The 14,887-nt window shown below is 39.4% G+C and overlaps 1 protein-coding gene across 7 annotated transcripts in view; it reads right to left on the bottom strand.

Annotated features, from left to right (window-relative positions):
* Positions 1-14,887, bottom strand: part of NTNG1 (netrin G1) — a 170,147-nt gene that overhangs the window by 103,088 nt on the left and 52,172 nt on the right. The gene's annotated exons all lie outside the window — the stretch shown is intronic.

A 14,887-nucleotide genomic window follows, 5' to 3' on the forward strand; every position in this document is an offset into this window, starting at 1 on the left:
TGCTTCTGTAACATAAACTTTTTCTTAGTATGTTTTAGAGAAAGAAAAGAGTTTATCTACCCTGAATGACTTGCACCAGTGTTTGAGTCACAGAAGGCTGAGCAAGTCTCTAATAGCTCAATAACTCCAACTCTTCTTAGAAAGATGCAGCAGCCAAAGAGAATTTATGTTTTAAAACAAATATGTTCCTCAAGAGCTTTGCTCACAGAAGAAGTAATTTTCAGGGCAAGTGTTTTGAGGTAAGCAGTGCAGCCTGTATGTACTCAGTATGAACCACTACCTAGTACACCTTCTAGTTTCCTTTCACTTGGGTGTGAAATTCATCATGCTTAACTGTGCTTCCAGTTTAGCACTGGCTTGCCTTAAAACATTTACACTTGCTACCAAAAGCCATTAAGAAAACAGCACTCTGCCAGCTCTGGGGCTTGATTCAGACATCTGCCATCTTATTACAGGGTAGCAAAGTACTTCAGGAAAGACTTTTCACGAGGCACCAGCTCCAATTTGTCAGGACAAGATAATCCAGCACTTGATTAGGTCGGAGATGTCAGCAGCTCTAGCTGGAATGCTGCCGAGGTGGCTAGAGCTCTGAACTGGAGGTTGGGTTAAAAACAGCAACAAAAAAGCTTGCCGATAGTGCACAGCTTTTACGGCTGCTTGTCCTCTGCAGCAAGGTGAAAGTGAATTATTCTCTTCCTGGCCTTTTGATACATTAACTTGCATACTACATTCTTGGGCTTCTTCACAAAGGCTATTTTGTCTGCAGATTGGGTATATCTTGAAGCAGTTGCCAAGGTATCAGGTCACATAGGCTGCACTGAATCACATTTTTCTAATTCTGCCTTTCAAGAGTACATTGATATTTTGCTACTTGTTCATTCTATGTTTGTTTCAGAAAGCGACTGCTGCTCTGTATCATTCCCTCCACCTTACACACAGATTGTCGAAGAAACCATGTGTCTTTCGATTGATGGTCAGCACTGCTGGGGAAAAAGCTGCACACACCTATACCTAACAGTGCTCAATAGAGGCATAAGTGTAGCTGTTGTTATTAATAAGTGTAGTTGTCATTAATCAGAGTTCACCTCACCTAGCCTGAAAACAGAACAAGCCCTGATATGATAATCAACCTTTTCTTATAATTACAGTTATGCTTCTCTCCATCTCAAAGGCCCAGGGCAATGAAGTAATTCAATGCTATCCAGTGTGAGAAATGGGCTTCAAATATGAGTTTCCACCTTGGCTGCTGTTCTGCTCCTTGACATACTCCCATGAAACACAAGTAAAGGGACTTCTGCACTCACTTTGACCTTCCCACTAGCAACTTCCTCTTACATAGGCAGTGAAATACTATTTTCTTTCTCTCTCTCTTTCCCATTAATACAGCTGAATGCTAAACCTGACGATTCACTGGGACTCAAAGTTAAAAAACTATAAGATGACAAAAAGGGTTATTTGGGAAGCAGCACACTGCTTGTTACACTGACAGCATCAAAGCATACAGCTGTAACTGGAAATATTCTGCAAAACGTGTCTATAATAAGCCCCTGTTATAGCTTTGATTTCAAGCTCATGGTTACTATTTCTATGTCTTCCTTTTGAATAAAACAGTGAAAATCAAAAAATAAGTCAAGCAGAATAAAGTAAACACCAGATTTTTTGATTATTTAAGCTCCATTTAATGCACTAGACACAAACGCCAGAATTTACTAACTTAGTTAAGCCTTTTCTTTTCCTTAGGGAAAATATACGTATTGTGAAATCTCTAAGGTACCAGACCCTTTGACTATCTGTAAGTATCAGTTTTGCAGAAAATGCTCATAATTTCATAAATCATACCTTTCTGTGGTTTACTAGAAAAATCTGGTCGCTTCTGTACCTGTCACCATGAAGCTGCTTGTGTACTTATAATGTATATACTTCTGTTATTACTTTGGTAAAACCAACCTCAATGGGAGGTCATGGTTATAGAAACCCAGCAAATAAATGTTTCTGGGTAGCCAGACAGGTGCATTAAGCACTGCTGAGGGATGGCCTTGGTTTCCTGCTTCACAAGCAATCACTGAGTCTGTTGTGATTCTTCATGTTAAAAACTAAAGCTGTTCTGATCCGCTAGTCCCTGGGTGCTAGAGGAGGCATGTTTTATGGCTTCCAGTGAGTACCCTGGATTGTGTGGGATATATTGTTTCTTTCTGTATATGAGTTGATTTCTTTAGCTCCTTTTTTCTTTCACCTTTTCCTTTTAAGCAAAAGCTAAGGTGCCAATATAATCAGAAAATGCTGGGAAACAGGGCTCTATCAAAACAGAAGCTAGTGTGAATGCAGCCAGATCATAAGAACCGGTGGTAAGAAGATACCCGAAAGAATGGTGCTGTGAATGCTTCAGTAGCCTTAGTTTGCTACTGAACGGTAGTCTACATCTCTGTGCGCACAAAAGTTTTTGGGACAGATGAGGCTATTCCAATTAATGGCAGAGCATAGTGAGAAATGGATCAGAGTCACAGTGCTGTCCCTGCACCAGAAATTCTTATCAGCAGTAATATCAGTGGCACAACCTATCACAGGAACCTTGGGGTAAGGATGTCATCAAAAATGAAAATTGTAAGAAAAACCTTCAGGCATATCCTCCCCAATAAATGGAATTATTCTTTTAATTTTACAGCACAAAATTCTCTCTTAAGAGGTGAATGATTTGATGACACCAAAATAATCTGTAGGGTGTTTAGTATTCTAGCGAGGAGATTAGGACAAAAAAAAAAATCTAAGCCGATATAAGCCAATAAAATAAATGTCCCGAATTCTGACACAGCGAAATGATGAGCTTAGGTGAGTTCCCCTCTGCTTACTGACATGACAGTCCCTGATGTGATTTTGAAATATTTAACGTAATTATTGCCTCAGAGGCTTGGAGTCAGATTCTAGTTTGGCTTTTTTGTTGTTTTTGTTTTTTTTTTCTACCAGCAACTTGGCTTTAAACTGCCTATGCTTCACCTTAAATGTAATTTGCATGTTAAGTCATACTTACACGACCAAAACAGTGTAAAGGTGTCTTACCCTACACAAATATCCCTTAGTACATGTCAGTACGAAAACAATTAATTTGGGATTAGTTATGTATTTTAATGTCTTGATCTCTGTGATAATCCTCTTTAAGACCTCTATCTTGGTAAAATGAATACAGCAAAGGAAAACTTTCCCCAGTTTGTGAAAACTAAGCCCATTCCATGTTGGGCACAATTACAGGACTGGAGCATTAGCAGTTGTAAGTAATTTTTGACCAGCAGGCAGCCTTAAATAGCTCTCCATTTAAGCCTTCCAAGCAGCAGGTCTTCAGCTGGACAAGGTGGAAAATAAGTATAACTTTTCAAAACAATATTTAAGCCATTAGGAGATTTCTAAATAATTAAACACTAATAAATACTTCTAAACATTTAGTGCCAATTAATGTAAGAGGTAACTGAGGCTTTCCCAACACCATGACCATCTAAAAGAAACCCACTATTTTCCTGTGCAGTAATTGCAGACTAAATAGCTCCTTGCAGGCAGGCAAATTAAGTTGCTATTTATTCTGTTTTAGGCTGCTTATGGAATTAAGAATATTACCAAAACTAGTGACATAGTCAAAAAGTTTTGGCTTTACAAAGGGGTACCCATTTTGCATGCATGGTGAGGGCACGTGGCTGTATCACATGGTTTGATCATGCTCAGCCCCAGCTGTAAAAAGCAGAGCTACCTGAGAAGCTGCTGACTAGGGCTGACTGGTCCCAGTAGGGTTTCCTCTTAATTAGCTGGATTTAGTTTGTTTTAGCACACAGTGACATCTGTTTGTACCAGCCAGCTTGAACTTTTATAGTGGTGTCTGAGGCGTTCTGCAAGTATCCCTGTCTGGGGTGGGGCTCTGGGGCTGGCCTTGCTCCCGCTGGGCAGGAGCATGTCTTACCACACGCACCTTCAGGACTGGCCTGGTGAATGGGTGGAAGGATGGGACAGTGACCCTAGAATGAAGATTTTGGTTGAAAACAGGGGTCCAGCAGTAGTATGAATGTCAGGGGAGCCAGCAGCACTTTTGCAGCTGCTGTTAAAGGGTTAAAATCTGAGTGCTGCCACTCAGGTGAAACCTGTCCATCCAGACTGCTCCTCAGTGATATCTAGACAGCCTTCCTCAATCTGCTTCCGGTCTACACTAACACCTCATGGACCTTTTTAGTCAGGAACACAGAGAGGCTTAAACCTTCTGCAGCATGAACATTGGAAACTGCATGGCAGATTACATGCTGTAATAGACACCTGCCTGAATCCCTACAGAGAATTATAACTTGCGTTTTCAAACTGGTGAAGGCTGCTGAGGTCAAGCAGGCCAAGATTTTAAGAAGAAGCAAAATAAATTTTCAAGAAGTGAGTCACGGCAACTGATTTCTATACTGCTGCCTCAAGGTAGTTAGCTTGGATGCACAAGAAATAAATACAGCCTGTCTCACATTTGGAGTGAGGTGGTGCAGTAAATTATTGCATTCAAGTTACACTTTTGGAAGTAATAGAGTATTTCTGTTTTCCTTTCCAAAGATCCTTACCAACAGTTCACTTGGTACAGTGCTGTACATTGTACTAATTAGACAGTAATAGCTAATAGCAGCAATTGCCCTAATGCTTACATTTTGCATGTGGTTTCTAACCAGGAATTACTTGCTTACCATGACAGCCAGTTATGAACCCATTAACTGGGAGATACTGCTCATTTAGCCATTGTCATACTAAAGGCAAACAGTCAGGGTGGTGGAGCATTGGCAAGGCACAGAATCTGTTGCATGATAATGGATCCTATCAAAGTCACTACATCCATTAGCTGCTTTGAGAGCATCTCGGTCAATGTCTGCAGAATTGTGATGAAGACAGGGATGGCTGTAGACAAGAACATTTTACCACTGCAGTGACAGCATTTTAAGTTAAAGTGATTCAAGTTAAGAAAGAAAAAGTGCTAAAACCTCAGCAGAAGATTTGATGCTCTTTCACAAAGCTCCCAAGTGAGAGGCATCTGGACGGCTAGAGAAGTACTTTGAACTGCGAGCTGCAGGCTGAACAATATACATTATCCAAAACCAGCAAAAAAATAAAAGCATGTTTAAATCAATGACGTCTGGGGAGACTTAAAAAGATTAAACCGGGGAGGATCCGACTAGCCAAAAATAAATAATAAAGCTTAACAACTTCATGCACTTGAAGCTTGAAAGTACATTGCAGCTTATGGCCCTGATCTTGCAACAAAATTGGTGCAAGCAGGCCCTTAAAATCCAAATTTTAAAAAGATACTTAAATATTTAAAGATCTGGCACTTTGCTTTGTGGAACATAGACCTAGCTAATTAATCTACATGACAATACCCCCGTAAGAGATGGGATCCCATCCCAAATTTACATATAGATGCAGAATTAGAAATGCTTTTGAATGATGAACCCTGTAATTCCTGATTACATTGTACTATTTCTTCCAAAGTGTTTTGGTAGATCATGTGAAGACATTTTTGGCTCTTAGAGTAGCTCTCAGATGATCAGAGCCTCTTTCCAATACTACAAACTGAAAATGTATAATAGGAAAACAATTTTATATTTGCAGCACTAAAGGTATTGGTGCATTTGGCAAAGGCACTTAACTCCTAGCAGAACATTTTCTCTTTTCAGTTAGGTTAGTTACTTTTTGGAAATGCTTTTCAATTTACTTTATGAGGCAAATGGAGTTTTGTTTACTCTGAAATATCTCTACGCAATTTTTCTGGGGAAAGACTACGCATTCCTAGTTGGTAATTTTATGCTTCTGAGGCTACCTTTGATTTGGCAGCCTTGCTGATGTTAGTTTGACCACTTGATCCTTCTGGCATAACAGTACCTAAAGGCAGATCTACGGGCACTGACCCAAGTGTGGTTTTGTTATTTCAGAAGTTCAATATTGGTGTTTTCCTCTTGTATCAGCAGGTATTTGGCAATATAATCACTTTCCTACTTACAGATTTTGCAACATCAGGAGGTGCATAACATTGGGACCCCATCGTGCTGATCTCTGGCTGAAAAATATGTCAAATGTTCCAAGAAAACCTGTTTCTTTATACACTGGGTGCATATCTGGGTTTGAGAGACTGAAATCCCAGGGAACACAGTACCCCCTTTCTCTTGCATATTGCCACTTATCCTGGGGAAGCCAGCCCAGCCATGACAGCACTCCTTGGACAAGAAAATAGAGGGTATCAATCTCCAATATCATGCTCAGCTCACATCAGTATGTTTTTGTCTGAGCCACTTTTTCAGTGGCTCTACTTTTCTAGCATCCTGATGGAGCTCCAGCAAGGAAGTTGTGTGAGAAATATGCCAGGTCCTCTCAACTGGGGATAGCTTCTACCATCAGTAACAACAACCTTGGATGTCTCTACCTTATATTTTGTGGTCTGCGTGTTCATTCTGTGGTTATTTTGGACTATCCATGGATTTAGAATGGGAGCCATTGAGGGGGTAGAAAAAAAGAGATGTCTAAACCACTGCAGTTGAAAGGTACCATCCCTGAGCAATGGATAGCCGGTGCAAAGGCAAGTTGGTCCATTACAGACAGTCTCAGTTGTCACAGTGATCACAGAAGGAATGTGAGCATCAAAAAACCTCAGAAATCGAATGACCTTGGTGGTGACAGGGGGGATCAGGGTGCTGTAAACACTTAAAAAAATACATTTTTTTTTCCTTTTTTTTTATTTTACATTACTGCAATCAGATTTTTGGTTCTTAAAGGAAATCTGTGGACAACAAAAGATCTGAGAAACACATCAGAACAAGAAGGGCCCCAGCTGGCCTTAACAACCCTGACCAGCCCCACCTAGGCAGCAGGTTATAATGACTTTGACCAGCCCCACTTGTGTTCCTGGCCCAGATCCTATTTAAGCTCAAGTTGGGGTATCTATTTAGCTCTTTCTTCTAGGTGGGTTTTAGGTCTGTGATGTAGTTCTGTTTCCTGTTGCTCAGGATGAGGTTGTCTTGTTGACCCTGCTTTGCCCAGTCTTTGTGCCTGGGGATGCTGAGGGACCATCTGTGTTTACTGACTGTGCTCAGGCTGTGTGTGATTGCACCTGTTGGTGGAGGCATGGCTGGGGTGTGCCTGACTCTGCTCCTGCTGTTCTTTGGCATTGCTGAGGGATATGCAATGAGTGAGGAGATGGACATAATAGACATGCAAAACTCCACAGCTTGCCCAAGGCAACAGTGGAGCTGATATATATTAGCTGAGTATGACATCTGATCATAGGATATGAAATCATGGGAGCATGGGAATTCTGTATTGGGAAAATTTCAGGAGACTTGTGGTGTGAGATAACTGAAGCATAACAATCTAGGTGGCCCTCCATACCATGCTGCTGAGGGTGGACCACCAAGCCTTCCTATGCAGGGCAGGGTTATCACTGGAAGCCATGTGTGGCTGGTGCTTCCTCTCATTGAGTGAGATGTATGCAAGTAGCAAGAGCTTCTTTTTTACAGCCAATACAATTCAATAAGTAAATAAATGTAGCTAGTTCTCTGTTATGGTTGCCTGTAGACACAGTGAAGAAATATGCCTTGCAGCAGTGGTGGAGGCAGGTGGGATGTGATGGTTTCTGCAAAACGTTGCTCTTAGCTTTCTAACTGGCTCCCAGGGAAGCTCCATTTTCTGCCCTGTGGCCCCTACTCCTACAGTAAGGGTTTCCTTGTTCTCCTGGAGGACAGCTTTTGAGCAGTATCTGTGGAGGCTCCTGCAAAGTATTGATGCTGTAAGTCCTGGCAATAGAGTGTTTCCAGATGCAGGCCAAAAACTTTCAACCTGATTCCTGTGTCAATCAAGTGAAGCGAGCAGAAGAGAGCACCCATGTGGTGTTTAACTGATGAGCGTTCAGTGCAACTCTATCCTGTGCTAATTTCAGTAAAAGCATCTTTGTTGGACAACTTTTTATGTAGACCTTTCATTGCAGCCCTAAAAACTGTCAGTCATGCCCATATTCCCGTGTGAAGCTAGAAATGAGCAGTGTAGAAACACAGAAATTTTAAAGACACTTAAAGACAAATGTACAGTTTTGTAATGACTCGGGCAAAAACTACATGGGTCTGGATCTCTCCATTAAAGACCAGAATTATTGTGATTTCTGCATTTATATTGTAAGGGGAGTTACAGTGAAAACTGTTTTCCACCAAGCTATTACTGGTTAGTTATATCTTATTATATATCAGGATGGGCTTACACTGCAGTTTGAAAATCTTCTGTCCTTAATGCATTTGGACTAAAACTTTGTCATCAAATCACAGCTTAAATAGCTTAATGATAATGTTTCATATATTTACTTACTACTTTTTTTTTCCTCTTATCCATGGTAATTTTCAATCGGCAGGTTTTTAAAACATTATGTAGCTCATTGACATAGTTTCAAGAATTATCTGACTGTTCACCAAAGCAGGATGTCATAGATTTTTAATAGCACACAGTTGTTCTACAGTCTCCAAACATTTGGAGTGGAACTGAAGACTCCTGTATTTGATTTAAATGTCAAGTGTTTTATGTAAGCAAAAATGTACAGTGCAAAATAACCTATTCCTAAACAAGCAAACAAACCTTTTTTGTCTATTCCTACTGAATTTAAGTGCAGAGTAGTAAGAGAAGTTCACACCAGTACAGGTGGTTACTATGAAGCAAATAATCCAAAGAAAAAACATCTTAAAAATTACACCCACTTAAACCTCTGTATTATTTGCTTCTTTGCTGGTTCAAACTAGGTAGTGGAAGTTTGAAACGCTAAGTCCTACCAGGAGGATGTAAAAACAACTTCAGTGCTTATGCATGTGTTCATACAATAGTTCAAGTTAGATGTTAGCCTTGGCTGACTGAACATAATATGTAATATTCTTTACAACTAATGCTAAATAACTTGGGAATTTCCAGATTTGGTGAAGCTCAAGTTACAGTTACGGAGCAGCATCAGATAGTTTCAAATTAGCAGGTTGAAGGCACATTTTTAAGAGTGAGTTTAAGGCTGCATGTAATCCTGCCATGGCTTTGCAGCTGGCTTGTTCGCTTGTCATCTTTTCCTCGTATCACAGCAAAACAGGCTAAGGGCTTCCAGTCACTAAAGCTAATTTTACCCAAAATTAGAATGAAGTGACTCTTTAAAATGGCACTAATTCAACTTTTCTGGATTTGGAGGGGGCCTTGAAAAAATTGGGGGAAAAAAAAAAAAGAAGTGAAAAAAAAAAAGTGCCACTTTTCCAGACTAGCAGCTTCCAGTGGATTCACCAGGAAAATCTTTCCTTCAGACCTGCACCCTTGCTTGCTGTGAGCTCAGCCTTACCTCAAGCAACCATCAGACATTCTAGCAGTGTGTTGCTTGCTTACACCTCTCCCTGCTTGCCTCCCCTGGTACTCCTGTTGGGGAGCTGATGGGCGCTGAGCTGGCAGCTTCTCTTTAAGGACAAGTTTCCTGCAAACTTTGGACGTCCCACCTATGTGTCTGGCTATGATGCTGCTGTGTGGTGAGCTGGATAAGAGGGCTCATGTGTCTGGAAAGAAAATATGTTTTTCCCCAGTCTTAGTCTTCCACTGAATCAAGTCTCTGATCCGATGTACTGCTTGGCCAGATGAATGCAGATTCCGCAGAAAGGATGCAATATCTGGGGATGGAAGTGAAACAGTTGCAGATAGATTGACTGTCTTAAGGGCAACATGAAAATGGACCCTAAGCTGTGAACTAAGAGCTAAATTATGCTGTCATGCTTATCTGTTAAAAGGTCATTTAGGTATTCAAATAGCTATTTGAATGTGCAAGTGTTATTTATGCTGCAAAACGCTATTCTGGGGGTGTAAATGTGTAATGGACTTGCGCGCAACCAGTTATGTTCCAACAAATGGGCTTTGACTACATATGTCACCTCATTATGATTTAATTCTTATGAAGGGCAGCAGGATTTAGGACAATAAATTCAGATTATTCCCTTTCCTACAGATATACACATACTACCTGTAAATGCTGCTGGGGTCTGTACTGATGGTATTGCCATTGACATTTTTAAAATCTAAATTCAGGCATGAATAATAGTGTTTTTTTCTACAGGCAGTATGTTCGGTTTTTTTCCCTCTCTATATGTATGTATGTGTGAGCATGCTTCAGATGTTCTTTGCTTCATCTGGAAATTTAATTTTTTGATGAAGTGGAAGTGTAGAATACACAACACCTGCAGACAGCTGAATTTGATGGAAAGTTCGTCATATCATTGTGATTGTAGGTTTTGCATTTTCCTCTGAATACATGCAAACTGTCATGATGAAGATTGAGATACCAAAAGGGACTGTATCAAGCTATTTTAAGTGGCACAAAGTTTATACAAAATTATTTTCATGCACCAAAACACACAACTGCAGTGCTAGGAATTTAAAAGGGAAAATGACAAAAGCAAACCCCAAACTTAACTGGCTTTGTAAAGCCAGAAATCTTATTTAAGTATTCACCTTCAGGAAACAGATCTGCCCTTTATTTCTTGCTTATGATTTCCACCAACTTAAAAGATGATATCTGCTTGCCTAAATGGGCAGCTACAGGAGACAATCATTCTATATACATATACATATATATATTCATACTGAGTATGAATTATGGCAAGGCAATGAGCAGAAGGATACCAAGTCCTCCATGTTATTAGTTAATAGTTGCCTGCGTCAGCTTTAATAGTTTTTCTAGAGTCATTCTTGCTTCCACTAGGGAGACTTTTAAGACTGCTAGAGAGGATTCCTAAGTAGTAGCAATAGTTAAATAACTTTTGTCAAATGTGCTGCAAAACATAGTTAGAAAAAAAATGTTTTCAGTTTTGCTTTGTTTCCCCCAAAATAAAGTCATCATCTTAGAAGAGATGGTCTAATCAAATAATTATACATGTTACACTGAGCAATGTGTATATTCATGAGAGCATGACCAAAATAATAAATTGATGTTTTACTAGTCATCAAGATGAGACAGACACTGAATGCAATTCAAGAAACAGTTAATTCTCTAAATCTGAACATCTTTTACTTTGTTATCATCGAAAGTAGACAGCTTTGATAAACCAAGGTAGGTTGTCTTCCCAACTATGGTAGTCCCTTTTTTTGCATACTATCACACCAGTTTTAAGAGGCTACTCATGTAACAGGATGCAGTAATGTAGTGTATTGCTATGAATTGAGGATAGCAAAGCTGTGTCACTTAAGAAAACTTTATCAACTCATGTTTATGTAAATTTGCACGTTTATGTAATTTTGCATGTTTATGTAATGTTTTACATGTTACCTTTTAGCTCTAAATTTCCAGATGACTTGCAAAGTACAGCTGTCTGCAAAGTTACAGCTGGGGGAGATCAGACAGAGAAGTAATTAGTGCTCAGACAAGTAGTGGCTGAGCCAGGAATAGACCCTTCTCCTTTGGCCCATAGGGCTTTTTTTTCAAAGAGAATTTTTTGGCCTTTGTATTAATTCCATGGCTTATGCCATAGAGAAAAGAAACTGCAGAGGCAGACAACAAATAAAAGGGACTGAAGAGATGGAAGGAATTCTTTTCTTGTTGGGGATGTTTCAGCTGCTCTTCTGGGACTATCTGTATCTGTAGGCACTGTTCATCCCACTTGAGTGTTATTGATTTGTGCCTGTGGATTTCATGCAAAATTGTATTTCTACAATACCCATAGTTTTATTTCTAATTCTTAATGTCAGTATTGTTTTTGACAATGCCTGACCTGCTTCTGTATTGCCAGTGTGTCTACTGCCATTTTTAATAAGCTTTAGAGCCGTTGGATTAACACTGAATGTCAAACACCACAATTAGAATTGCTGATGTTATGCAGAAACACTGCTTTAATATATATAAAAAAATCTGTCTTATTATTGCCACAGAATCTACACTCATTTCAGTTGTATTTGATCATTTTTTGTTACAGAATTCCCAGGCTCAGAGGACCCTTGTGTGTATGTGAACCACTTAAAGGAAGACTGAAAAGGAACATAAAAGAAATGACAATTGTAAGTGAAATCCAATTTCACCTCATTTCTCTTAAAAGGTGTGCTACATTGTTTTCCCCTCATTTGTGTTTCTCAGGATGATAAGTTAAATATTTTTAATGAAACACAGTATATATGTACATAATGTGGAAATGTTATAGAAACAAATTTGAATGTTGAGTTTTATTATACAGTGAAGGGATGACTTATTAGTATTCACAATGAATAGTGTGATGTCTCTGAACATTCAGATTATAGCGCCTGGTGCTCTGAAAGAGAATGAAGACACTCATCAAATCCACATTAGGATACTGCACCAATAGAAGTAATTCAATCAAAAAAAGCCATACAGTATCTTTTGAGGAAGGGTTGCAAACTTTGATAAACTGGCAGTTTGTTCAGTTCTGTGCTGGAGATTGTCATGTAATTTCCTTTATTACATATATCCATAATAAAAAATAACTGTACAGCTCTGAAGAATATACATGCATTTCCTAAAATAATTTGCATTACGGCTTATCTGCAAATTTACAGTTCAGTTACGGCATGTGCTTCCTCTTTTTCCTAACACCCTGTCATTTCCAAAACTTATTTCATATACCATATTGAGATATGGAGAATCCCAACTGGCTGGATAGTAGGGCAAGAGGAAGTAAAGCCTCTGCTCTTCTGTCCCATGCAGAGAGCAGGGGCATAAAGCCCGCATGGTTCCTACTGATGCCTCTCAGGTTCTGCTGCCTCAGGTGAGAGACTCAGAGCAATGCAAAAGTGGGATAAAACCAGTCCCCAGAAATATTTCATGGCCTCAGTTAACGTCCCAAATGACACAGAGTACCTCCCAAGTCTGAATGAGAATTTTCTAAGTGAAATAAAACAAGATCATCTCTAAGTGCAAGAAAGGCTCATGATAACACATGCAGTACTTTCAGTTAACACAGTTAACACATCAGATGTGTGACGTGCAAACAAGTCCCTTGAACTGACCCCAGCTTACTGAGTTGATTGTGAAGTAAATCAAATCTGGAGATGAAGAAGCTTCATTCACCATAGAGCTGTGGTAAGATCGCTGCAATATGAGGCTTCACTGTGAACCTCTTCATCCTTCCACTGTAACGGGCCAGATTAACGGGCACATTAACTGGGCCAGATCAAGCAACCCCATTAGTAAGACCAAGGCAGTCTGGGCTGTGTAGTGGTGCTCAGCATTTCAATGCTGTTTGCCTGCATGGATGTTGTGCTGCCAATTTTTTATCTGTGCTGTTGACTCTCTACCAAGATTAAGCTTGGGTGTGTATGCCAGGGGAAGACAATGGTAATGAACATTGTAGAATGAATGTACCCTAAAATATTTAACTTTTGGTAAGCACTAGAAGGGGAAGTTTCTCACAAGGAAAGATGGAATGTAATTTTTCTATAGTGGAAAAAATAGACTTTCTACAATTGCCTGCTAGGATGCCTGAAGGTAAAGTTTAAGGACAGGGATTCCTTCTATTCTAACACATTTCAGTCTGTTACAGAGTAAGTTGATAAAAGAAGCTCTAAGTATGCTCATTTTCTACTGCGCCACCCTGGCAAATAATAAATTACAGCATATTATGTTCCCCATCAGGTCTACCCATCAGACTTGTCTTACAGATGTGATAGAGAAACACCTTGGTAAAGTAATGCAATTAACTGCTGCCATTTGAAATCTGAAAAATTACATTTTCTTATCCCAGCCTGTCTAGGTGTTCAACCATTTTTGAACTAAATTGCTGATTAATGATATGCCAGTAGACTGTAGGACTACTTTTCAACAGACTCTGCTTCTTGTGGTGTTATAGGAAGGTCAAAACCTTGCACAAACCTCCAATATCCTGCCTTTGTAGCCCAGAGGTCAGTGATGCTCAGGGGCTGGAGTGTACCAAGAGAGCCTAGTTTCACCTTCAGCTGCCTCACTGATGGACACAATGGCAACATCACCTCCCTAACACTTGGATGCACTTCTGATATAAGCCATCCTGTAGCTGGGTAAGGAGGCACACAAAGCCAGAACATGATGAAGTTGTCTTTCCATAATGACAGGTATGCTTCTGTGTATTCTTACAGTTACTCTGTAATTTAAACAACCTAGTCCTGTTAAGCATTTTTCTTTAAAAGGAGTTTTAGATCCCAGGTTGAACTATGGGAGGTATATGAAATGCACTTAATAGAATGAAAAATATCTGTTTATAAAATAAGTCACTATTTGTAAGGGCATAAAAATAAAAGACCTTGGAGAAGGTGAGGCATACTTTCCTCCAGCACAGAATTTAGGCCTGTGCTATGCTACAAACCAAAGCCATATGCCTCATTGAAGGTATGCAGCATTTAGATCTTTCATACAGAAACACTGCATACACCATCAGAGTATTTTCAGGCCCTAATAAAGTGTTATAAGGATGAAAAGTGGCATAGCTTTGCTTATATCAATGTCTGTAGATAGTATACAAAATCACCCTGTTCAACATGGCCATGTGTGACATGTTAATGCAAAAATAAAAATAAATGAAAAAGCAACTTTGAAAGATAGATGCCCTTAGATCTTTTACTTTTTCCTAGTTTTTGAGTTGCATTTACTGAAAGTGCTGCAGTGAAATCAATGGGAAAATAACTCTAAATTTTAGCTGATAAGTCAACATAGGGCTCTAAATAATCTGACATGGATATAAGATTGTTTTATAACATTTGAATACATTAGTTAAATAATGCTTCCTGTGGGTGCTTGCAAATTCAAAAAGTTGTCCAACAATTAAAAGGTACATAAGAAAGCAAGCCTGTTGAAGTTATTTTTGATTTTAATCGGTGACATACTAAGGTTATTTTAAATGAGGTGCTAATGCAATTTACTTGA

This window comes from Pezoporus flaviventris, unplaced genomic scaffold (assembly GCF_033815535.1).
Source record: "Pezoporus flaviventris isolate CSIRO_AGI_PZ_B2104156 unplaced genomic scaffold, CSIRO_AGI_Pfla_v1 ptg000040l, whole genome shotgun sequence".
Taxonomy (NCBI): domain Eukaryota; kingdom Metazoa; phylum Chordata; class Aves; order Psittaciformes; family Psittacidae; genus Pezoporus; species Pezoporus flaviventris.